Consider the following 24,844-nt stretch of genomic DNA (forward strand, 5'->3'; position numbering starts at 1 on the left):
GTGGGTTTCTTATCTTTATTCAAAGAGATTTAATATAGTTTTGTTTTTAAGAAAGAGCGGGTATTTTGTCGCAGTACTAATTGTCGACGTATATACATATTTTGGCTAGAATTCCCAGACTATGTTATGTAAACTTTGACTTCCGACATAATTATCAAAAAATATTTATTTATAGAGTGTATAAAAAAGAAATAAGGTTCTTTAAAACTTGTAAGTGTTTTGAAATCTTAAAATATTTTGTTAAATTTAGTTTTAAACGTTTATTTTGAAAATCTTTTGTGATTAAAATATACATGTGCACATATTTAGACGTCATATAGGATATCTAGCTTGTTAAACTAATTTTAATTATGTATATTTTCCTGTAAAATGGAAACCGACAAATACCCAAGAAATACATTAAAAAATCTCAAAACATATTTTTGCCTTATTGGCACCACTGTCAAATGTTATAATAAATGTGGACTTTGACAGCGCTCTCTCGAATCAAAGAGTTTCGGATCATTTTATCCATGCTTTCGGCAACCAATGGACTCTTAATGGATTAGTTGAATTTTTGTCATTGAAGCTTAATGACAGAGATAATGGATGCCCAACTCTTTCCAGTGTGAGAGCGCCTTTTTATAACATTTTCCATTGTAACCAGATCGGACAAAATAATTATTTTTAGGAATTTAAATTAAAATACCCATCATTTATTAAGATTAAATATTATTATACATGTATCCGTTAAACATATGCAGAAACTTTTTATACTCTTTTTGTGTTTTTGTGATTTCTTAAACAATTGATTTTTGAACTTTCAATACGTAATCAAAAGAATAAATGTATTAGCTCTCAATTAATAAATATTTTTAAAAATTTTCGAATGAAAATCAATACCACTTAGCATGACATCACAAAAGGTATCATCACATACATTTCAATTTCGCGTTTTCTTTCATTGTTTTCCAATTTTTGTTAGTGATCTTCAACAGCAGCACAAATCTCTCTGTTTACATATTTTTCTGTGGGATTTTAATCAGGTCGTAAATAATTATAATTGCATAAGTTGGTTAAAAAAACGATATGCAATAGCTTTACAGCGGCAGTCCCCGAGTGCCACACGTACTGTTTTGTATTATTTCACTTTATACCTAGATAAGCACTTACCGGGCCGCTAGTTTATGTATATATTTAATTTATATAGACATATAAAAATATATTTATATATAAATTAATATATATTTATATTAACATTGCTATTGCTAGGTTTGTAATGCGGATGGGTGTATTTTAACTGTCTGTCCAAAATGTAATTTTCTCAAACCGTCGACTCAACAGCGGTGCTACTCCTGATCATAATTAGGCAAGAATATGAGCTGCCGAGAAAAAAGGTTTAGTCTCCAGCGGAGCCACTCTAGACTTTGCAGTAAGCAGCATACATTTGACAACACTAGCAGATTGGCTTCGCATATATATGCAGCATCCGTACGTTCTTATTGAAGTGTCGGAGAAGCCATTTATTTGGCAGATAGCACTCGACTCAAGGTTTACGTACAGAGGAATGCTTATTGATGGGGGCTGCAGTTTATTTATAGAGTGTATAAAAAAGAAATAAGGTTCATGTTTAGGTTATTTATAACTTGTAAGTGTTTTGAAATCTTAAAATATTTTGTTAAATTTAGTTTTAAACGTTTATTTTGAAAATCTTTTGTGATTAAAATATACATGTACACATATTTAGACGTCATATAGGATATCTAGCTTGTTAAACTAATTTTAATTATGTATATTTTCCTGTAAAATGGAAACCGACAAATACCCAAGAAATACATTAAAAAATCTCAAAACATATTTCTTTCCTTATTGGCATCTCTGTCAAATGTTATAAAAAATGTGGACTTTGACAGCGCTCTCTCGAATCAAAGAGTTTCGGATCATTTTATCCATGCTTTAGGCAACTAATGGACTCTTAATGTTTTAGTTGAATTTTTGTCATTGAAGCTTAATGACAGGGATAATAGGATGCCCAACTCTTTCCAGTGTGAGAGCGCCTCAAAATTAGCGTTTTTTATAACATTTTCCATTGTAGCCAGATCGGACAAAATAATAATTTTTGGAAATTTAAATTAAAATACCCATCAGTTATTAAGATTAAATATTATTATACATGTATCCGTTAAACATATGTAGAAACTTTTTGTACTCTTTTTTTGTAATTTTGTGATTTATTAAACAATTGATTTTTGAACTTTCAATACGTAATTAAAGGAATAAATGTATTAGCTCTCAATTAATAAATGTTTTTCAAAATTTTCAATTGAAAATCAATACCACTTAGCATGACATCACAAAAGATATCATCACATACATTTCAATTTCACGTTTTCTTTCATTGTTTTCCAATTTTTGTTAGTGATCTTCAACAGCAGCACAAATATCTCTGTTTACATATTTTTCTGTAGGATTTTAATCTGGCCGTAAATAATTATAATTGCATAAGTTGATAAAAAAAATGCTATGCAATAGCTTTACAGCGGCAGTCCCCGAGTGCCACACGTACTGTTTTTTGTTATTTCACTTTATACTTAGCAAAGCACTTACCGGACCGATAGTTTATGTATATATTTAATTTATATAGACATATAAAAATATATTTATATATAAATTAATATATATTTATATTAACATTGCTATATATACTGAAAATTCTCAAGCCTTTTGGAGATGGAATAAAATATTGGGATGCGCAACTTGAATAAAAAGGGCCAATTGCCTAGATGAATTTAAAGTATCCGGTTAACAAAAGTAATTTCGCGAATGTGGTTTTATTACAATACAATTCTGTATTTCATGTATATTATAATTTAGCCTAACCTTAACCTAAGGGCTTAAATTAGCGGTAAGTATGTCTTCGCAAAAGTGTAAGTATAAGTATATTTCAACAATTTCGTTAATTTATTGTAATATACTTGTATTACTGTAATACATAAAGTGTTTTGTAATAAGTATAACAAAGGTAAGTCATTGAAAAAGACATTTAAAATTTATTCCAATATTATTAAATATATTTTTTTTTTACTTTTATTTTTGTCATATATTTTGTTTTAGTTTCTAAAAGTCGCTTGCCGGAACATGATCCTTCAGCGTCGATAGGTACCAGGGCGAGCTTTAGAATAGGGCGCTTGATTGTGCTTGCCTTTGTTGCCACATCTGCCACTCGTACTTTGCCGTCTTGCCCTTCTACGCTTCCGACAACTCGTCCTAGTATCCACTGCTGCGGTGGTATGTTGTCTTCGTGAACGAGGACGAGATCATCGGGCTGAAGGTTCCGCTTCGGATACAACCATTTGCTGCACTCCAGAATGTTAGTAACGTAAGTTTTACACCATTGTCGCCAAAACTGTTGCTTGAGACAGCAAAGAAGTTGCCAACTCTCGCAGCAACGAATTGTTGCTCTTCGCCGTCGTTGGGGTCCTGGCTCAACGGTGCGTATGGCCGTGAATTGAGGATGGCCTCCACTTCGGGCAGCAGGGTTCCCAGTTCTTTGGCTGTGAGCAGTATGCTACCCATTGCGCGCACGGTGAGATATTTGGCTGAATTCACTGCCGCCACCTATAATCCGTCAAAGTGTGGCGCTCTCGATGGTATAAAGACGAATTTAAACCCTTCTTCGGCGGCGAGTCCCATTACTTCTGGAGACTGGGACAGAACAAAGCACTTACCGGGCCGCTAGTTTTTGACAGAACGAAGTTCGTTGCGTTGTCGCTTTATATCGTTTTGTTCATCGCTTGGTTACCAATTAACCTTTTTGGGGCGAAAATAAAGGATTCTTCGATATGTCAGAAACTAATTCTAAATGAACTGCTTTTAAAGTGAAGCATGCGAAAACTGCGATATACGTTTTCACGGGTGGTCGACCGCGTATTTTGAATGTATGGACCACAAAAATCTACGCCACATATAAGAAAGCGCTCGAAGTCTTTAGACTATCAAATTTCCCATTAATTGAATTTGCAACTTCGGCTTGTAGTGAAAGCAATGTGTATAGTTTCTTACGGTTCTACTGCATGTTTCCCTGGCATTAATCATCCATATGCGTTCTCGAAGAAGCGAAACCAACGCTTTTGCCCTTGTGTGGTGATTTCGAAAGTGCAGGAACCGTAAATAAGTGTTAACGAAGTGCGAATTTTTATTTATTAATAATGGGAATTTGGCATCGTATGGGGAAGGTGCATTTAACAGGTGACCTCCTACTCGGATTAATTTGAATGAAAGCGACATAACTGAGTACTCATGCAAAACGGGTTGAAGTTTTGCAAGTTTGCGGGTAGCGTGGTGCCTTTAGTAAGTTTTTGGATTTCATTCGCATTTTGAACTACCTGAACAATTTTCAAAAACCTCAAATGTGATTCGCCTGAGGTCAGATCCCTTACCACAGTAGGCCTTTTTGGGTTGTCTGCTCCAACGTAATAAATATGCGACTACACGAAGCAATTTTTGATGAGAAGAGAATTTTTCGATAAGGTCCATTATTGTGTTACCTTTCACAATTGCAACTAGTGTGAAAGTATTTTTCTTCTTTTCTAATGCTTCGTCGTTTAGGGAAAGTTGGGAATGAGTGTTAATTGGCCATAGAGCGTATTAATCAAATTGCAACCCCGAGACACTTGATCCGCAAGATTTTGTTTTGTTGGCACATGTCGCCAACACACCAGTCAATTCTTCGGTTCGGAAACTCTATTTGCGACAGAGGTTTGTAATGTGGATGGGTGTATTTAACTGTCTGTCCAAAATGTAATTTTCTCAAACCGTAGACTCAACAGCGGTGCTACTCCTGACCATAATTAGGCAAGAAGATGAGCTGCCGAGAGAAAAGGCTTAGTCTCCAGCGGAGCCACTCTAGACTTTGCAGTAAGCAGCACACATTTCACAACACTAGCAGATTGGCTTCGCATATATATGCACCATCCGTACGTTCTTTTTGAAGTGTCGGAGAAGCCATTTATTTGGCAGATAGCACTCGACTCAAGGTTTACGTACAGAGGAGTGCTTATTGATGGGAGCTGCAGTTTTGAAATTTTGCCAGCTAGTGTCAAGGAGCAATAGAATCGATTCATCTCAAATTTTTTTTGGGATCCAAAGCTCTTGCAATACGATTTTTGCTTTAGTGACTAGTGGGGCCAATAATCCAAGAGGATCGAAAAGGCGAGCAGAGACTGGCAATATGTTTCGTTAAGTGGCTCGCAGATCATTGAAATTGGTATCTAAAATAAATTGAAACAAGTCCTCTTACGGCCATTGATAAAATGATCCGAAACTCCTCTCTTTGCCTTCTGAGAGAGCTCATGAATTTTCAGTGCTGCCAAAGAAAACCACGAGTTCATGAGCTACTGAACAGATGACAAGCAAAGCAATGAACTACCACTAAGAATCCCGCAGAAATAAATTACGAAATCAGTTGGTAATTTGTGTGATCAGATTTTTTGGGGACTTTTACGTGTATTTCTTATCTTTATTCAAAGAGACTTAATATAGTTTTGTTTTTAAGAAAGAGCGGGTATTTTGTCGCAGTGCTACTTGTCGACGTATATACATATTTTGGCTAGAATTCCCAGACTATGTTATGTAAACTTTGACTTCCGACATAATTATCAAAAAATATTTATTTATAGAGTGTATAAAAAAGAAATAAGGCTCATGTTTAGGTTATTTAAAACTTGTAAGAGTTTTGAAATTTTAAAATATTTTGTTAAATTTAGTGTTAAACGTTTATTTTGAAAATCTTTTGTGATTAAAATATACATGTACACATATTTAGACGTCATATAGGATATCTAGCTTGTTAAACTAATTTTAATTATGTATATTTTCCTGTAAAATGGAAACCGACAAATACCCAAGAAATACATTAAAAAATCTCAAAACATATTTCTTTCCTTATTGGCATCACTGTCAAATGTTATAAAAAATGTGGACTTTGACAGCGCTCTCTCGAATCAAAGATTTTGGATCATTTTATCCATGCTTTCGGCAACTAATGGACTCTTAATGTTTTAGTTGAATTTTTGTCATTGAAGCTTAATGACAGGGATAATAGGATGCCCAACTCTTTCCAGTGTGAGAGCGCCTCAAAATTAGCGTTTTTTATAACATTTTCCATTGTAGCCAGATCGGACAAAATAATAATTTTTGGAAATTTAAATTAAAATACCCATCATTTATTAAGATTAAATATTATTATACATGTATCCGTTAAACATATGTAGAAACTTTTTGTACTCTTTTTTTGTGATTTTGTGATTTATTAAACAATTGATTTTTGAACTTTCAATACGTAATTAAAGGAATAAATGTATTAGCTCTCAATTAATAAATGTTTTTCAAAATTTTCAATTGAAAATCAATACCACTTAGCATGACATCACAAAAGATATCATCACATACATTTCAATTTCACGTTTTCTTTCATTGTTTTCCAATTTTTGTTAGTGATCTTCAACAGCAGCACAAATATCTCTGTTTACATATTTTTCTGTAGGATTTTAATCTGGCCGTAAATAATTATAATTGCATAAGTTGATAAAAAAAATGCTATGCAATAGCTTTACAGCGGCAGTCCCCGAGTGCCACACGTACTGTTTTTTATTATTTCACTTTATACTTAGCAAAGCACTTACCGGGCCGCTAGTTTATGTATATATTTAATTTATATAGACATATAAAAATATATTTATATATAAATTAATATATATTGATATTAACATTGCTTTATATACTGAAAATGCTCAAGCTTTTTGGAGATAGAATAAAATATTGGGATGCGCAACTTGAATAAAAAGGGCCAATTGCCTAGATGAATTTAAAGTATCCGGTTAAGAAAAGCAAGTTCGCGAATGTGGTTTTATTACAATACAATTCTATATTTCATGTATATTATAATTTAGCCTAACCTTAACCTAAGGGCTTAAATTAGCGGTAAGTATGTCTTCGCAAAAGTGTAAGTATAAGTATATTTCAACAATTTCGTTAATTTATTGTAATATACTTGTATTACTGTAATACATAAAGTGTTTTGTAATAAGTATAACAAAGATAAGTCATTGAAAAAAACACTTACAATTTATTCCAATATTATTAAATACAATTCCGACAACTCGTCCTAGTATCCACTGCTGCGGTGGTATGTTGTCTTCGTGAACGAGGACGAGATCGTCGGGCTGAAAGTTCCGCTTCGGATACAACCATTTGCTGCACTCCAGAAGGTTAGTAACGTAAGTTTTACACCATTGTCGCCAAAACTGTTGCTTGAGACAGCAAAGAAGTTGCCAACTCTCGCAGCAACGAATTGCTGCTCTTCGCCGTCGTTGGGGTCCTGGCTCAACGGTGCGAAGGGCCGTGAATTGAGGATGGCCTCCACTTCGGGCAGCAGGGTTCCCAGTTCTTTGGCTGTGAGCAGTATGCTACCCATTGCGCGCACGGTGAGATATTTGGCTGAATTCACTGCCGCCACCTATAATCCGCCAAAGTGTGGCGCTCTCGATGGTATAAAGACGAATTTAAACCCTTCTTCGGCGGCGAGTCCCATTACTTCTGGAGACTGGGACAGAACAAAGCACTTACCGGGCCGCTAGTTTTTGACAGAACGAAGTTCGTTGCGTTGTCGCTTTATATCGTTTTGTTCATCGCTTGGTTACCAATTAACCTTTTTGGGGCGAAAATAAAGGATTCTTCGATATGTCAGAAACTAATTCTAAATGAACTGCTTTTAAAGTGAAGCATGCGAAAACTGCGATACTTGTAGTGCAACTTCGGCTTGTAGTGAAAGCAATGTGTATAGTTTCTTACGGTTCTACTGCATGTTTCCCTGGGATTAATCATCCATATGCGTTCTCGAAGAAGCGAAACCAACGCTTTTGCCCTTGTGTGGTGATTTCGAAAGTGCAGGAACCGTAAATAAGTGTTAACGAAGTGCGAATTTTTATTTATTAATAATGGGAATTTGGCATCGTATGGGGAAGGTGCATTTAACTGGTGACCTCCTACTCGGATTAATTTGAATGAAAGCGACATAACTGAGTACTCATGCAAAACGGGTTGAAGTTTTGCAAGTTTGCGGGTAGCGTGGTGCCTTTAGTAAGTTTTTGGATTTCATTCGCATTTTGAACTACCTGAACAATTTTCAAAAACCTCAAATGTGATTCGCCTGAGGTCAGATCCCTTACCACAGTAGGCCTTTTTGGGTTGTCTGCTCCAACGTAATAAATATGCGACTACACGAAGCAATTTTTGATGAGAAGAGAATTTTTCGATAAGGTCCATTATTGTGTTACCTTTCACAATTGCAACTAGTGTGAAAGTATTTTTCTTCTTTTCTAATGCTTCGTCGTTTAGGGAAAGTTGGGAATGAGTGTTAATTGGCCATAGAGCGTATTAATCAAATTGCAACCCCGAGACACTTGATCCGCAAGATTTTGTTTTGTTGGCACATGTCGGATTGGATGGGTGTATTTAACTGTCTGTCCAAAATGTAATTTTCTCAAACCGTAGACTCAACAGCGGTGCTACTCCTGACCATAATTAGGCAAGAAGATGAGCTGCCGAGAGAAAAGGCTTAGTCTCCAGCGGAGCCACTCTAGACTTTGCAGTAAGCAGCATACATTTCACAACACTAGCAGATTGGCTTCGCATATATAGGACCGTACGTCCTTATTGAAGTGTTCGAGAAGCCATATATTTGGCAGATAGCACTCGACTTAAGGTTTACGTACAGAGGAATGCTTATTGATGGGAGCTGCAGTTTTGAAATTTTGCCAGCTAGTGTCAATCAGCAATAGAATCGATTCATCTCAAATTTTTTTGGGATCCAAAGCTCTTGCAATACGATTTTTGCTTTAGTGACTAGTGGGGCCAATAATCCAAGAGGATCGAAAAGGCGAGCAGAGACTGGCAATATGTTTCGTTAAGTGGCTCACAGATCATTAAAATTGGTATCTAAAACATTTTGAAACAAGTCCTCTTTCGGCCATAGATAAAATGATCCGAAACTCCTCTCTTTGCCTTCTGAGAGAACTCATGAACATTCAGTGCTGCTAAAGAAAGCCACGAGTTAATGAGCTACTGAACAGATGACAAGCAAAACAATGAACTACCACTAAGAATCCCACAGAAATAAATTGCGAAATCAGTTGGTAATATGTGAGATCAGATTTTTTGGGGACTTTTACGTGTATTTCTTATCTTTATTCAAAGAGATTTAATATAGTTTTGTTTTTAAGAAAGAGCGGGTATTTTGTCGCAGTACTAATTGTCGACGTATATACATATTTTGGCTAGAATTCCCAGACTATGTTATGTAAACTTTGACTTCCGACATAATTATCAAAAAATATTTATTTATAGAGTGTATAAAAAAGAAATAAGGTTCTTTAAAACTTGTAGGAGTTTTGAAATCTTAAAATATTTTGTTAAATTTAGTTTTAAACGTTTATTTTGAAAATCTTTTGTGATTAAAATATACATGTACACATATTTAGACGTCATATAGGATATCTAGCTTGTTAAACTAATTTTAATTATGTATATTTTCCTGTAAAATGGAAACCGACAAATACCCAAGAAATACATTAAAAAATCTCAAAACATATTTCTTTCCTTATTGGCGTCACTGGACTTTGACAGCGCTCTCTCGAATCAAAGAGTTTCGGATCATTTTATCCATGCTTTAGGCAACTAATGGACTCTTAATGTTTTAGTTGAATTTTTGTCATTGAAGCTTAATGACAGGGATAATAGGATGCCCAACTCTTTCCAGTGTGAGAGCGCCTCAAAATTAGCGTTTTTTATAACATTTTGCATTGTAGCCAGATCGGACAAAATAATAATTTTTGGAAATTTAAATTAAAATACCCATCATTTATTAAGATTAAATATTATTATACATGTATTCGTTAAACATATGTAGAAACTTTTTGTACTCTTTTTTTGTGATTTTGTGATTTATTAAACAATTGATTTTTGAACTTTCAATACGTAATTAAAGGAATAAATGTATCAGCTCTCAATTAATAAATGTTTTTCAAAATTTTCAATTGAAAATCAATACCACTTAGCATGACATCACAAAAGATATCATCACATACATTTCAATTTCACGTTTTCTTTCATTGCTTTCCAATTTTTGTTAGTGATCTTCAACAGCAGCACAAATCTCTCTGTTTACATATTTTTCTGTAGGATTTTAATCTGGCCGTAAATAATTATAATTGCATAAGTTGATAAAAAAAATGCTATGCAATAGCTTTACAGCGGCAGTCACCGAGTGCCACACGTACTGTTTTTTTATTATTTCACTTTATACTTAGCAAAGCACTTACCGGGCCGCTAGTTTATGTATATATTTAATTTATATAGACATATAAAAATATATTTATATATAAATTAATATATATTTATATTAACATTGCTTTATATACTGAAAATGCTCAAGCTTTTTGGAGATAGAATAAAATATTGGGATGCGCAACTTGAATAAAAAGGGCCAATTGCCTAGATGAATTTAAAGTATCCGGTTAAGAAAAGTAAGTTCGCGAATGTGGTTTTATTACAATACAATTCTGTATTTCATGTATATTATAATTTAGCCTAACCTTAACCTAAGGGCTTAAATTAGCGGTAAGTATGTCTTCGCAAAAGTGTAAGTATAAGTATATTTCAACAATTTCGTTAATTTATTGTAATATACTTGTATTACTATAATACATAAAGTGTTTTGTAATAAGTGTAACAAAGATAAGTCATTGAAAAAAACACTTACAATTTATTCCAATATTATTAAATACAATTTTTTACGTTTATTTTTGACATATATTTCATTTTAGTTTCTAAAGGTCGCTTGCCGCAACATGATCCTTCAGCGTCGATAGGTACCAGGGCGAGCTTTCGAATAGGACGCTTAATTGTGCTTGCCTTTGTTGCCACATCTGCCACTCGTATTTTGCCGTCTTGCCCTTCTACGCTTCCGACAACTCGTCCTAGTATCCACTGCTGCGTGGTATGTTGTCTTCGTGAACGAGGACGAGATCGTCGGGCTGAAAGTTCCGCTTCGGATACAACCATTTGCTGCACTCCAGAATGTTAGTAACGTAAGTTTTACACCATTGTCGCCAAAACTGTTGCTTGAGACAGCAAAGAAGTTGCCAACTCTCGCAGCAACGAATTGCTGCTCTTCGCCGTCGTTGGGGTCCTGGCTCAACGGTGCGAAGGGCCGTGAATTGAGGATGGCCTCCACTTCGGGCAGCAGGGTTCCCAGTTCTTTGGCTGTGAGCAGTATGCTACCCATTGCGCGCACGGTGAGATATTTGGCTGAATTCACTGCCGCCACCTATAATCCGCCAAAGTGTGGCGCTCTCGATGGTATAAAGACGAATTTAAACCCTTCTTCGGCGGCGAGTCCCATTACTTCTGGAGACTGGGACAGAACAAAGCACTTACCGGGCCGCTAGTTTTTGACAGAACGAAGTTCGTTGCGTTGTCGCTTTATATCGTTTTGTTCATCGCTTGGTTACCAATTAACCTTTTTGGGGCGAAAATAAAGGATTCTTCGATATGTCAGAAACTAATTCTAAATGAACTGCTTTTAAAGTGAAGCATGCGAAAACTGCGATATACGTTTTCACGGGTGGTCGACCGCGTATTTTTAATGTATGGACCACAAAAATCTACGCCACATATAAGAAAGCGCTCGAAGTCTTTAGACTATCAAATTTCCCATTAATTGAATTTGCAACTTCGGCTTGTAGTGAAAGCAATGTGTATAGTTTCTTACGGTTCTACTGCATGTTTCCCTGGGATTAATCATCCATATGCGTTCTCGAAGAAGCGAAACCAACGCTTTTGCCCTTGTGTGGTGATTTCGAAAGTGCAGGAACCGTAAATAAGTGTTAACGAAGTGCGAATTTTTATTTATTAATAATGGGAATTTGGCATCGTATGGGGAAGGTGCATTTAACAGGTGACCTCCTACTCGGATTAATTTGAATGAAAGCGACATAACTGAGTACTCATGCAAAACGGGTTGAAGTTTTGCAAGTTTGCGGGTAGCGTGGTGCCTTTAGTAAGTTTTTGGATTTCATTCGCATTTTGAACTACCTGAACAATTTTCAAAAACCTCAAATGTGATTCGCCTGAGGTCAGATCCCTTACCACAGTAGGCCTTTTTGGGTTGTCTGCTCCAACGTAATAAATATGCGACTACACGAAGCAATTTTTGATGAGAAGAGAATTTTTCGATATGGTCCATTATTGTGTTACCTTTCACAATTGCAACTAGTGTGAAAGTATTTTTCTTCTTCTCTAATGCTTCGTCGTTTAGGGAAAGTTGGGAATGAGTGTTAATTGGCCATAGAGCGTATTAATCAAATTGCAACCCCGAGACACTTGATCCGCAAGATTTTGTTTTGTTGGCACATGTCGCCAACACACCAGTCAATTCTTCGGTTCGGAAACTCTATTTGCGACAGAGGTTTGTATTGTGGATGGGTGTATTTTAACTGTTTGTCCAAAATGTAATTTTCTCAAACCGTAGACTCAACAGCGGCGCTACTCCTGACCATAATTAAGCAAGAAGATGAGCTGCCGAGAGAAAAGGCTTAGTCTCCAGCGGAGCCACTCTAGACTTTGCAGTAAGCAGCATACATTTGAAAACACTAGCAGATTGGCTTCGCATATATATGCAGCATCCGTACGTTCTTATTGAAGTGTTCGAGAAGCCATATATTTGGCAGATAGCACTCGACTTAAGGTTTACGTACAGAGGAATGCTTATTGATGGGAGCTGCAGTTTTGAAATTTTGCCAGCTAGTGTCAATCAGCAATAGAATCGATTCATCTCAAATTTTTTTGGGATCCAAAGCTCTTGCAATACGATTTTTGCTTTAGTGACTAGTGGGGCCAATAATCCAAGAGGATTGAAAAGGCGAGCAGAGACTGACAATATGTCTCGTTAAGTGGCTCGCAGATCATTAAAATTGGTATCTAAAACAAATTGAAACAAGTCCTCTTTCGGCCATAGATAAAATGATCCGAAACTCCTCTCTTTGCCTTCTGAGAGAACTCATGAACTTTCAGTGCTGCCAAAGAAAACCACGAGTTAATGAGCTACTGAACAGATGACAAGCAAAACAATGAACTACCACTAAGAATCCCGCAGAAATAAATTGCGAAATCAGTTGGTAATTTGTGAGATCAGATTTTTTGGGGACTTTTACGTGTATTTCTTATCTTTATTCAAAGAGATTTAATATAGTTTTGTTTTTAAGAAAGAGCGGGTATTTTATCGCAGTACTAATTGTCGACGTATATACATATTTTGGCTAGAATTCCCAGACTATGTTATGTAAACTTTGACTTCCGACATATTTATCAAAAAATATATATTTATAGAGTGTATAAAAAAGAAATAAGGTTCATGTTTAGGTTCTTTAAAACTTGTAAGTGTTTTGAAAACTTAAAATATTTTGTTAAATTTAGTTTTAAACGTTTATTTTGAAAATCTTTTGTGATTAAAATATACATGTACACATATTTAGACGTCATATAGGATATCTAGCTTGTTAAACTAATTTTAATTATGTATATTTTCCTGTAAAATGGAAACCGACAAATACCCAAGAAATACATTAAAAAATCTCAAAACATATTTCTTTCCTTATTGGCATCACTGTCAAATGTTATAAAAAATGTGGACTTTGACAGCGCTCTCTCGAATCAAAGAGTTTCGGATCATTTTATCCATGCTTTAGGCAACCAATGGAGTCTTAATGTTTTAGTTGAATTTTTGTCATTGAAGCTTAATGACAGGGATAATGGGATGCCCAACTCTTTCCAGTGTGAGAGCGCCTCAAAATTAGCGTTTTTTATAACATTTTCCATTGTAGCCAGATCGGACAAAATAATAATTTTTGGAAATTTAAATTAAAATACCTATCATTTATTAAGATTAAATATTATTATACATGTATCCGTTAAACATATGCAGAAACTTTTTATACTCTTTTTTTGTGATTTTGTGATTTATTAAACAATTGATTTTTGAACTTTCAATACGTAATCAAAAGAATAAATGTATTAGCTCTCAATTAATAAATGTTTTTAAAAATTTTCAATTGAAAATCAATACCACTTAGACATCACAAAAGATATCATCACATACATTTCAATTTCTCGTTTTTTTTCATTGTTTTCCAATTTTTGTTAGGGATCTTCAACAGCAACACAAATCTCTCTGTTTACATATTTTTCCGTAGGATTTTAATCTGGCCGTAAATAATTATAATTGCATAAGTTGATAAAAAAAAATGCTATACAATAGCTTTACAGCGGCAGTCCCCGAGTGCCACACGTACTGTTTTTTATTATTTCACTTTATACTTAGCAAAGCACTTACCGGGCTAGTTTATGTATATATTTAATTTAATATATATTTATATTAACATTGCTTTATATACTGAAAGTTCTCAAGCTTTTTGGAGATAGAATAAAATATTGGGATGCGCAACTTGAATAAAAAGGGCCAATTGCCTAGATGAATTTAAAGTATCCGGTTAAGAAAAGTAAGTTCGCGAATGTGGTTTTATTACAATACAATTCTGTATTTCATGTATATTATAATTTAGCCTAACCTTAACCTAAGGGCTTAAATTAGCGGTAAGTATGTCTTCGCAAAAGTGTTAGTATAAGTATATTTCAACAATTTCGTTAATTTATTGTAATATACTTGTATTACTGTAATACATAAAGTGTTTTGTAATAAGTATAACAAAGATAAGTCATTGAAAAAAACACTTACAATTTATTCCAATAATATTAAGTACACTTTTTTTTACGTTAATTTTTGACATATATAATATTTTAGTTTCTAAAAGTCGCTTGCCGCAACATGATCCTTCAGCGTCGATAGGTACCAGGCGAGCTTTCGAATAGGGCGCTTAATTGTGCTTGCCTTTGTTGCCACATCTGCCACTCGTACTTTGCCGTCTTGCCCTTCTACGCTTCCGAGAACTCGTCCTAGTATCCACTGCTGCGATGGTATGTTGTCTTCGTGAACAAGGAAGGTTCCGCTTCGGATACAACCATTTGCTGCACTCCAGAATGTTAGTAACGTAAGTTTTAGACCATTGTCGCCAAAACTGATGCTTGAGACAGCAAAGAAGTTGCCAACTCTCGCAGCAACGAATTGCTGCGCTTCGCCGTCGTTGGGGTCCTGGCTCAACGGTGCGAAGGGCCGTGAATTGAGGATGGCCTCCACTTCGGGCAGCAGGGTTCCCAGTTCTTTGGCTGTGAGCAGTATGCTACACATTGCGCGCACGGTGAGACATTTGGCTGAATTCACTGCCGCCACCCATAATCCGCCAACTCGGCGGCGAGTCCCATTACTTCTGGAGACTGGGACAGAACAAAGTACTTACCGGGCCGATAGTTTTTGACAGAACGAAGTTCGTTGCGTTGTCGCTTTATATCGTTTTGGGCATCGCTTGGTTACCAATTAACCTTTTTGGGGCGAAAATAAAGGATTCTTCGATATGTCAGAAACTAATTCTAAATGAACTGCTTTTAAAGTGAAGCATGCGAAAACTGCGATATACGTTTTCACGGGTGGTCGACCGCGTTTTTTTAATGTATGGACCACAAAAATCTACGCCACATATAAAAAAGCGCTCGAAGTCTTTAGACTATCAAATTTCACATTATTTGAGTTTGCAACTTCGGCTTGTAGTGAAAGCAATGTGTATAGTTTCTTACGGTTCTACTGCATGTTTCCCTGGGATTAATCATCCATATGCGTTCTCGAAGAAGCGAAACCAACGCTTTTGCCCTTGTGTGGTGATTTCGAAAGTGCAGGAACCGTAAATAAGTGTTAACGAAGTGCGAATTTTTATTTATTAATAATGGGAATTTGGCATCGTATGGGGAAGGTGCATTTAACAGGTGACCTCCTACTCGGATTAATTTGAATGAAAGCGACATAACTGAGTACTCATGCAAAACGGGTTGAAGTTTTGCAAGTTTGCGGGTAGCGTGGTGCCTTTAGTAAGTTTTTGGATTTCATTCGCATTTTGAACTACCTGAACAATTTTCAAAAACCTCTTAAAATATTTTGTTAAATTTAGTTTTAAACGTTTATTTTGAAAATCTTTTGTGATTAAAATATATATGTACACATATTTAGACGTCATATAGGATATCTGGCTTGTTAAACTAATTTTAATTATGTATATTTTCCTGTAAAATGGAAACCGACAAATACCCAAGAAATACATTAAAAAATCTCAAAACATATTTCTTTCCTTATCGGCACCACTGTCAAATGTTATCAAAAATGTGGTCTTTGACAGCGCTCTCTCGAATCAAAGAGTTTCGGATCATTTTATCCATGCTTTCGGCAACCAATTGACTCTTAATGTTTTAGTTGAATTTTTGTCATTGAAGCTTAATGACAGGGATAATGGGATGCCCAACTCTTTCCAGTGTGAGAGCGCCTCAAAATCGGACAAAATAATAATTTTTGGGAATTTAAATTAAAATACCCATCATTTATTAAGATTAAATATTATTATACATGTATCCGTTAAACATATGCAGAAACTTTTTATACTCTTTTTTTGTGATTTTGTGATTTATTATACAATTGATTTTTGAACTTCCAATACGTAATCAAAAGAATAAATGTATTAGCTCTCAATTAATAAATGTTTTTAAAAATTTTTAATTGAAAATCAATACCACTTAGCATGACATCACAAAAGATATCATCACATACATTTCAATTTCGTGTTTTCTTTCATTGTTTTCCAATTTTTGTTAGTGATCTTCAACAGCAGCACAAATCTCTCTGTTTACATTATTTTCTGTAGGATTTTAATCTGGCCGTCCCTCTTTTTCCAATTGCTAAACGTCAGACCTACTGAACTTTGACAGTTGCTTGAGTTCAGTAGGTTTTGACGTTTATCAATTGCGCTCTCATTTCCAGTGAGAGACGAGTTGGGCAACTTTTTATCTCTGCTTAATGACTTCTCAATGCAATCACTGTCGAAAATTTTAGGGTGGTTCGACAACCACTTCATTAAGGTGAATCTGGCCGAGTTTAATATTTTAATTACCTCACTTCTTATAAGATCTAGAGACCCAAAATTTTCAGATCCTGTTAATAAGTCACCAACATAAAAGTCTCTTTTAATGGCCAATGAACCGAGTGGATCCTTAGTTGTATTAGCAGCGCTGAGCATTTGTAAACACCGTGTTGCGGAAGTAAGAGACGGTGTTAAGTCGAAAAATCTGAATTTGCTCTGAGAGATGCTATCAACACAATAAACTGACAGTTTCTATCTTCTTCATGCACAATTATTTGGCGGTACATTTTAGTAATGCGTTAAAGCGTAATTGTGTAAGCGAATACGAAGAAGAGTTGGGTATAATTATTCTAGGATGGTTGGACCTCGTATTATGTAATTATGTTGTTGTGTTCTCGCGCCTCAAAACGCACTGCTGTGGAATGAAATAGTGTGGCCCACTCGGGATCTTATTATTTTTCGGGCTCATGTGACCCAGCGCTTTATACTCATTCATGAAATCCAGATACATTTTACGAAGTTCTGGTTTTTTCAATATTCTCCTCTTCAGGGCCTGAAACTGGCGAACTACGGTTTCATAGGAGTGCCCAAATAACTTAAGGTCTGCATTAAAGGACATTCTGACTTGAAGCCTTCCCGAAGGAGATACTTGAATTGTATGAACGAAAAACTTTTCACACTCCTTTTTCTCTTTTAGGGTTTATGGAATTCTGATTCGCCACTTTAATATAGTGCGGAATTTTCCAGCCAATAACATTGATGTTATGGTCGCAAACAGCTTATGTATAAGGGCACCGATTTGACAAACTCAAATCTTTGTTGCACAGAGGGAGTTTTGAAAGTGGGACAGGCAGTAAAATAATGGTCCTTTGACTTACACTGCTGACATGTTGGTTGCTTTGTATTTGCACCAACTAGAGTTGACTTCGTCCTGTCCATTTGTGATTGCTTAATGTGATACCCGCTGACTGCGGCTATGGGTGTCGAACACGATGCTCCTTCTGCTGATAGGTTCTGGTACCGTCTGTTCTTTCGATCCGTGAAAGTTACACAAAACCGATCAAATAAACAAAACCACCAACAAGTGATACCAAAAAATATAAAATAAAAAAACAGTAGTTAAAAAGTGTTAACCAAAAGAAAACATTATTCAAACAATAATAAAAATAAACGTAAACAAATAATAAGTGAACAAAAAAAAAACAAAACCCAATAACTCACCATGAGTGATGCACAGCCTCATCAACATCAAAAACAAACGGTGACAAAAATATGTCATCACAGCGTTCAGCAACAGCAGCAGCAGGAGAAGAATGGAAGCAGAGGATGCTGTCAGCAGAAGCAGCAGTAAACAGCAATCGTGCAACAACAAACCTGCAAGCTCCAGTGAGTATGCAAGTATCAGCAAACGCGATACCAAACAAAGTGAAGGAAAAAAGTAGCGAAGGATAGAGTGTACATAATACAACGATCAATTAAAAAAAGTCAAACCGGCACTCCAAACTTAAATAACGATGAAACTCTAAATGGCAACAGATTTAACTTACGACGATAAGTTATAAGGATACCTCCACAGTGAATAATACAAAACGGTCACCAATATATTTACGAGGAATTAGCTCTAATGATCTTATATTGAAATTATATGACATTGTAGGTAAAAACAATTTCAATATAGTGCCCCTGAAAAAGGGCAACATTCATTATATAATTCTATGTTCGCACCGACACAAAATTCGTGTTTTCATAGACAAAAGAGGTTTTCACGCGAAAACTTGTGTTTTCATCCATACAAAATCTGTCAAACGAAAACACAGTTTTCGCTGAAAACCCATTGAAAACTTATATTCCACTCATTATAATCGGTGCCTGCTCTAGTTTAATCGATATTATTAGAAGACAAATTTTGCCAGCCCTAAATGTCAGTAGACAATTTGTTTACATTCCATAATTGGCCTAAACGTACCCTACAAGAAACTTTACCAATATACTCACATTTGATATGTCAGTACTGTTAATTTACATTTGCATTTTTAAATTCAGAACTATCCACTGATTGGAGAAAGACGTACACAGAGCTATTGAGAGGAGGAGATGGCATCAAGTGAAAATTTATTTTTATATTTTCATATTTTATTATATTTTTTGTTGCATTCATATTTATATTTAAGTATATTATTATAACTAATTTTGATTAAAAGTTTGAAATTTATTAAAGAAATAAAAATTATATTATCTACTGCGCAAAAGAATTTTTCACTTCTGATAGCGTTTCAGTCATAACTGACAATTTTCAGCTATGACGGATTTATGGTCCGCAATGACTCAGAAAAAAACAAAACAAACAAACAAAAAGAAAACAAGGCTCTTAAGAAAATGATAGAAACTTTGTTCTGCGCGCTGACAAAATGTTTTCAACTATGACTGTCATATTACTCATCAGATGACCGTCACTGTTCTTGTAGGGTAAAAAACAAATGTAAACACATATATGTGTGAACTGTCAATGAAAACTCATCGAAAACACACAATGTCGGTCAGAACGACTTTGGTTCCACAATCCGCAAATTGTGTTTTCAAGAGGATTTTAATTCGGTGCGAACATAGTATTAAAACAAAATACAAACATACACAGAGAAAAGTTGTATGAAAATCGCAAAATTCCTGTCCAATCATACTAAAAAGTACTACTCCTATCAACTGAAGAGCTCTTAGGGCCTAGTTGTAGTCATTAAAGGTATTAAGTCTTCGGTAGACTCTAATGAAATCAGGGAAGCTCATAAAGAATGTGGTTATGAAGTTAAAGCTGTAGTAAATATATTTAATAGAAATAAAGTGAAACAACGAATATTCAAGTTTCAATTAATGCCAAATAGCTAAAGAAAAAAGAAACGCATCCGATATATGATCTAAAATATCTACTTCACTGTATAATTTCAATTGAAGAACCCCATACAAGAAATTATCCAGTACAATGCACTAACTGCCAAGAAGATTGGTACACAAAATCATATTGCACCCTGCGCAGTGTTTGTGTAGTATGTGGTGATTTACACCCTACGTGTAAATGTCCGCTTAAGAAAGAGGTATATAAAGATTTGAAGTCGAAGTTGTCGCTCGAAATTTAGGCACGTCCAAACCAAATGATAAACATTCCTTATTATGTTATGTTATGTTAAAAATAACGCAGTCTATGGAAGTTATGCAAATGTGATAAAAGGGAACACTGTTCAAACGCAATTGTCCCAAAAAGAACCAAGCGATGGTGTTGAAAGTATGATTTCAAATCTTACTTAATCTACAAGTATGCCACAATTTATGTCAGCAATGTAAAATATGATTCAAGATCTAATTAAAACGCAAAACCACCACTAGCGGTGTTAACCACCACAAACTGGAGATTGTTCGATTTCTAAATGAAAAAACTATAGATGTAATGTTATTATCTGAAACACTTCTAACAAATAAGCACAATTTGCCTGGTTTTAGACTCTATGCTACAAACAACCCAGATAGAAAGGAGGACGAGAGGGTAAGAAGTCGATTAAGCCACCATGCTTTAGAATCTCATGCTACAGCCCAGTTACAAGCTACAATAATACGTTTCAAAATCGCAGTAGTGACGGCTATATACTGCCCACCTTGTTTAAAAATTACAGATTGCCAATTTAAAGACTTTTTTGGTTCACTATCACGCAATAATCTTGACATAATATATCTCGGTAAACCGACATAATAGCCCAGTGATCGAAACAAAATTGATTTAATTGATTTTTCTGTAAATAAAAATATAGATAGATCGCTTATAACTATTGATACATGTACTGACTTATCTTCTGATCATTCTCCTGTGCTAATAAAGCTGTGCGGACAACCCTTGGTCGTATCACCAAAAGTGGGTTTAACATCTCATAGAACGAACTGGTTAATATAATATATAAAAAGTATTATATATCAGTAGCCACATTAATATTGATTATAGAGTAAACTCAGAAAGAGATATTGACCAAAGCATAAGGGAATTTAAGGAAATAGTAACTAAAGCTGTTATCTTAACAACAAACCAACATAACAAGCCGCCTGATCTAAGAAGAATCACAAGTGCTGAAATAGAAAACTTGTAATTGAAAAAAGGCGAGCTTGACGCGAATGGGAAGTAAATCGCTCTCCTTTTACTCAGCTGCAATTGAAGAATGCAGCACGTAAAATAACGCTGAAGTGTGCGGAAGACTACAGCATTGAAAATTATATAAAGAAATTGAGGCCGATCAACCAAAAAGCAGAACTCCCTTTGGAAATTGGGCTTGAAATTATGAAGAAAAAGCAATTTGTTTTGCAAACCACCTAGAGAAAGTACTTCAGCCTAATCTGCCAACTTTGCCCGACACTGCTAGCAAGTCGCTCTTGTCTATTATGGCTTCAACTTTTGAATTTAAAAATATAATAAAAGAGATACATCCAAAAAAGTCAACAGGACACGATAAAATTACTCCAAAAATGCTAATGGAGCTAACAAAAATTGCAGTAGTAATGCTCTCTTTGCTTTTCAATGCAATTTTCAGTTTCAGATATTATCCTTATTCATGGAAAAAGTCGCAGATCACCATGATAGATAAAAGCGGGAAAGACTTAGCTTAGAGCAAATAAATAGAATTACCAACGAAATTAAAATGGCATGCGAGTACAAAGAGTATTGTTCAGCAATATTCATTGATCTCGCTCAAGCATTAAATAAGGTGTGGCATGAAGGCCTTTTATATAAAATTAAAAAATTATTCACTTTCGAAAAATGATATTTACTGTTAAAGGTGCTAGGGTAAGTCTACCTCCATACACTAGTCGTTTAAAACTTATTAATCTACCTACACTTTCTAGTCGTTGGGAAATGCTTGGCATAATATTCTTAGTGAAACTTTTGAATGGAACTGTTTGCAGTTATTTTCTCCTGTCTGAAATTAAATTTAATATCCCGGTTCGCCTTTCGAGGCAGTTTAGACCTTTACTGCTAAAATCCTGTAGATCAAATTTTGAACTAAACGTGGCTCGTTATGCGCGTTCCGCCGTATATGTCATGATTTTAATTCTCACTCCAGCACATTTGACTTATCTGACTCACTTTTCAAACTTAAAAAGACTTTATTGTTTTCTCTTAATAAATGAAAATGTAACAATTTATTATATTGTAACTTTAGATCTTAGCTGTTGAAATTTTTTTTTCTGTAGCTGAGCAGTTTTAGATCTCAACACTTAAAAAACTCTCTTGCCTTTTCTGACTCGGCTAATTCCGCACGTATGCGGATTGCGTCCCTCGCGTCGGTTGGGCGGGAGGAGGGTAATCGTTGGGTTATTATTATTATAAAGTGGCTAATTTCATATTAGATGAACGACCGATAAGGGTTGATGTACCTCAAGGGAATGTGCTAGGTCCAACTCTATATAAATGTCCCATCAGTGCGTCAAGGATACTACAGAAGCATTTAACTTTGGTTGAAAAATGGCTAGCCAACTGGCGAATAAATATAAATGAGCAAAAGTATAAGCATCTTACGTTTTCATTAAGACCAAAGATGTGTCAGCCGATTAAAATGAATAAACTCTCAATTCCACACACACAAATAATGTAACTTATCTTGGCGTTCACTTTGACAGAAGGCTCACATGGAGAAAACATATATCCAGTAAAATAACTAGCATGATTATGAAAGTAGCAAATTTAAACTGGCTTTTAAATAAAAATTCTAAACTTAGTCTTGACAATAAAGTTTTGTTATACAACGCGGTAATAAAACCGATATGGATTTAAGGTATTAAACTGTGGGGTACGACCTGTGCAACTAACAATGATATAGTACAGAGGTTCCAGTCAAAAATCCTTAGAGCTCTATCTAGTTCACCATCGTACATTCAAAATGCAAACATTAACAAAGATCTTGGTATTCCTATGGTAAAAAAGAAGATATTAAAAAAATATATGCGTTTTTGAAGTTCTTTTCAGAATATCAGATGCGCATGCTAATAGCATTACATTCGCCTAATTTCATGGAATTCCTATGTGCGTTTGTAAAGTTAACAGAATTTTTTCAATTCTACTAATTGAGAATAAGCAGAAAAAGTATCCGCTCACTGCTTATTACATTAGTTTATTGTAGTTTCTATGCGTTTACGACCTGATAATTTTTTGTGCGTTGTTGTCAATAATACAGATTTAGATAATCGAAAGAAAAATCTGCAATTTGTGAGTAAATTTTTCGAATTATTCAGCTTTAATCGAAATAAGTGCAAAAGACAAAGAAATAAGTGTTGATCAGCGGAAAATAATATTAAAATTAAAGGAGGACGGTAAAAGCTTTAGTGAAATTGGACGAGTTGTCAACAGAATAGAGTCATCAGTACGATACGTCATCCAGACTTTCAAAAAAACGGGAATTATTACTTCAAAGCCTCGATCTGGACGTCCGACTGATCCGGAAACTCGTAAAGTTGTATCTCTTGTAAAGGTTAATCCGCGTTCAACCGCTTCCCAAATAGCAGAAGATGTAAAAATACGATTTAAAAAAGCAATATGCAGCGACACAGCAAGAAAAATATTAAAAAGGGTTGGAGTGGCACGCAAAAAGCCATTAATTTCCTTCAAAAACCGTATGAAGAGCATTGCATTCGCAAACGAACATATAATATAACCAAGACTATATCTTTCTGGGAATCAGTTTTATGGTCAGATAAGACCAAATATAGTATATTTGGAAAAAATTGAAGACAGATGGTGGCGAAAAACTGGTACGGCCTTGGAAGCGCGAAATCTTACTTCAACCGTAAAGCATGGTGGTGGTGAAGTTCAATTGAGGGGGTGTATGGCAGCAAGTAGAGTTGGTGGCATTGATTTTATCGAAAATATAATGAATAAATTTGTTTATCTAAATATTTTAAAACGACAAATGAAGCAAAGTGATGACAAATTAGGATTGCCAATCGTGTTTAGTTTCCAACAAGACAATGACTCTAAGCATACAGCGGAACTTGTTCGCCTTTGGCTTCTTTACAATGCTCCAAAACAGCTACATTCACCTCCACAATCACCTGACCTCAATCTAATTGAGCATTCACGAGCAATAGTGGGGCGCAGAATTCGCACACATACGATTACCAGCAAAGAAATGCTCAAGACCGTTATATTGGACGAATGGAGTAAAATGTCAGGCCAAGATACGAGAGAATTAGTACATTCCATGCCTAATTACTTGAAAATAATGTGTTCTGCTTGATGAGCGGAGAACTTTTCTGTTTAAGTTAATTGTTTTTAAAATTAAAATGAACTCTGTGGCGTTTGTTTATTGAATAATCTAAGAAAAATTAAATTTTTTTAAGCGAAAAAAGTTTAGTCTTTAGAGATATGAAAAAGAAGGGCTTGGAAATTTGTAAGTTTAGTATATTGAATTATGAATATACATATGTATGTATATATTTGCTATATGTTCACTCATTCATATATGGCATTAGTAAAAAGACCGCAATGTCACTTTTTGGAAGTACGATGTGGTAAAGATGGATGACATCCGACTTAAAGAGAACTTTCGCCTCAACAAATACATTTTTCAAAAATTATGCGAACGAATTCAATAAATCAAAAAGTTTAATTGCAATGTATTCGTTATATTCATCAGCTATACACCGAACTGATGCCAATTCTGTATGCATATTAATTTAATTTCACAAATTTTCGGCATTAAACTATA

This window comes from Bactrocera oleae, chromosome 2 (genome assembly GCF_042242935.1).
Source record: "Bactrocera oleae isolate idBacOlea1 chromosome 2, idBacOlea1, whole genome shotgun sequence".
Taxonomy (NCBI): domain Eukaryota; kingdom Metazoa; phylum Arthropoda; class Insecta; order Diptera; family Tephritidae; genus Bactrocera; species Bactrocera oleae.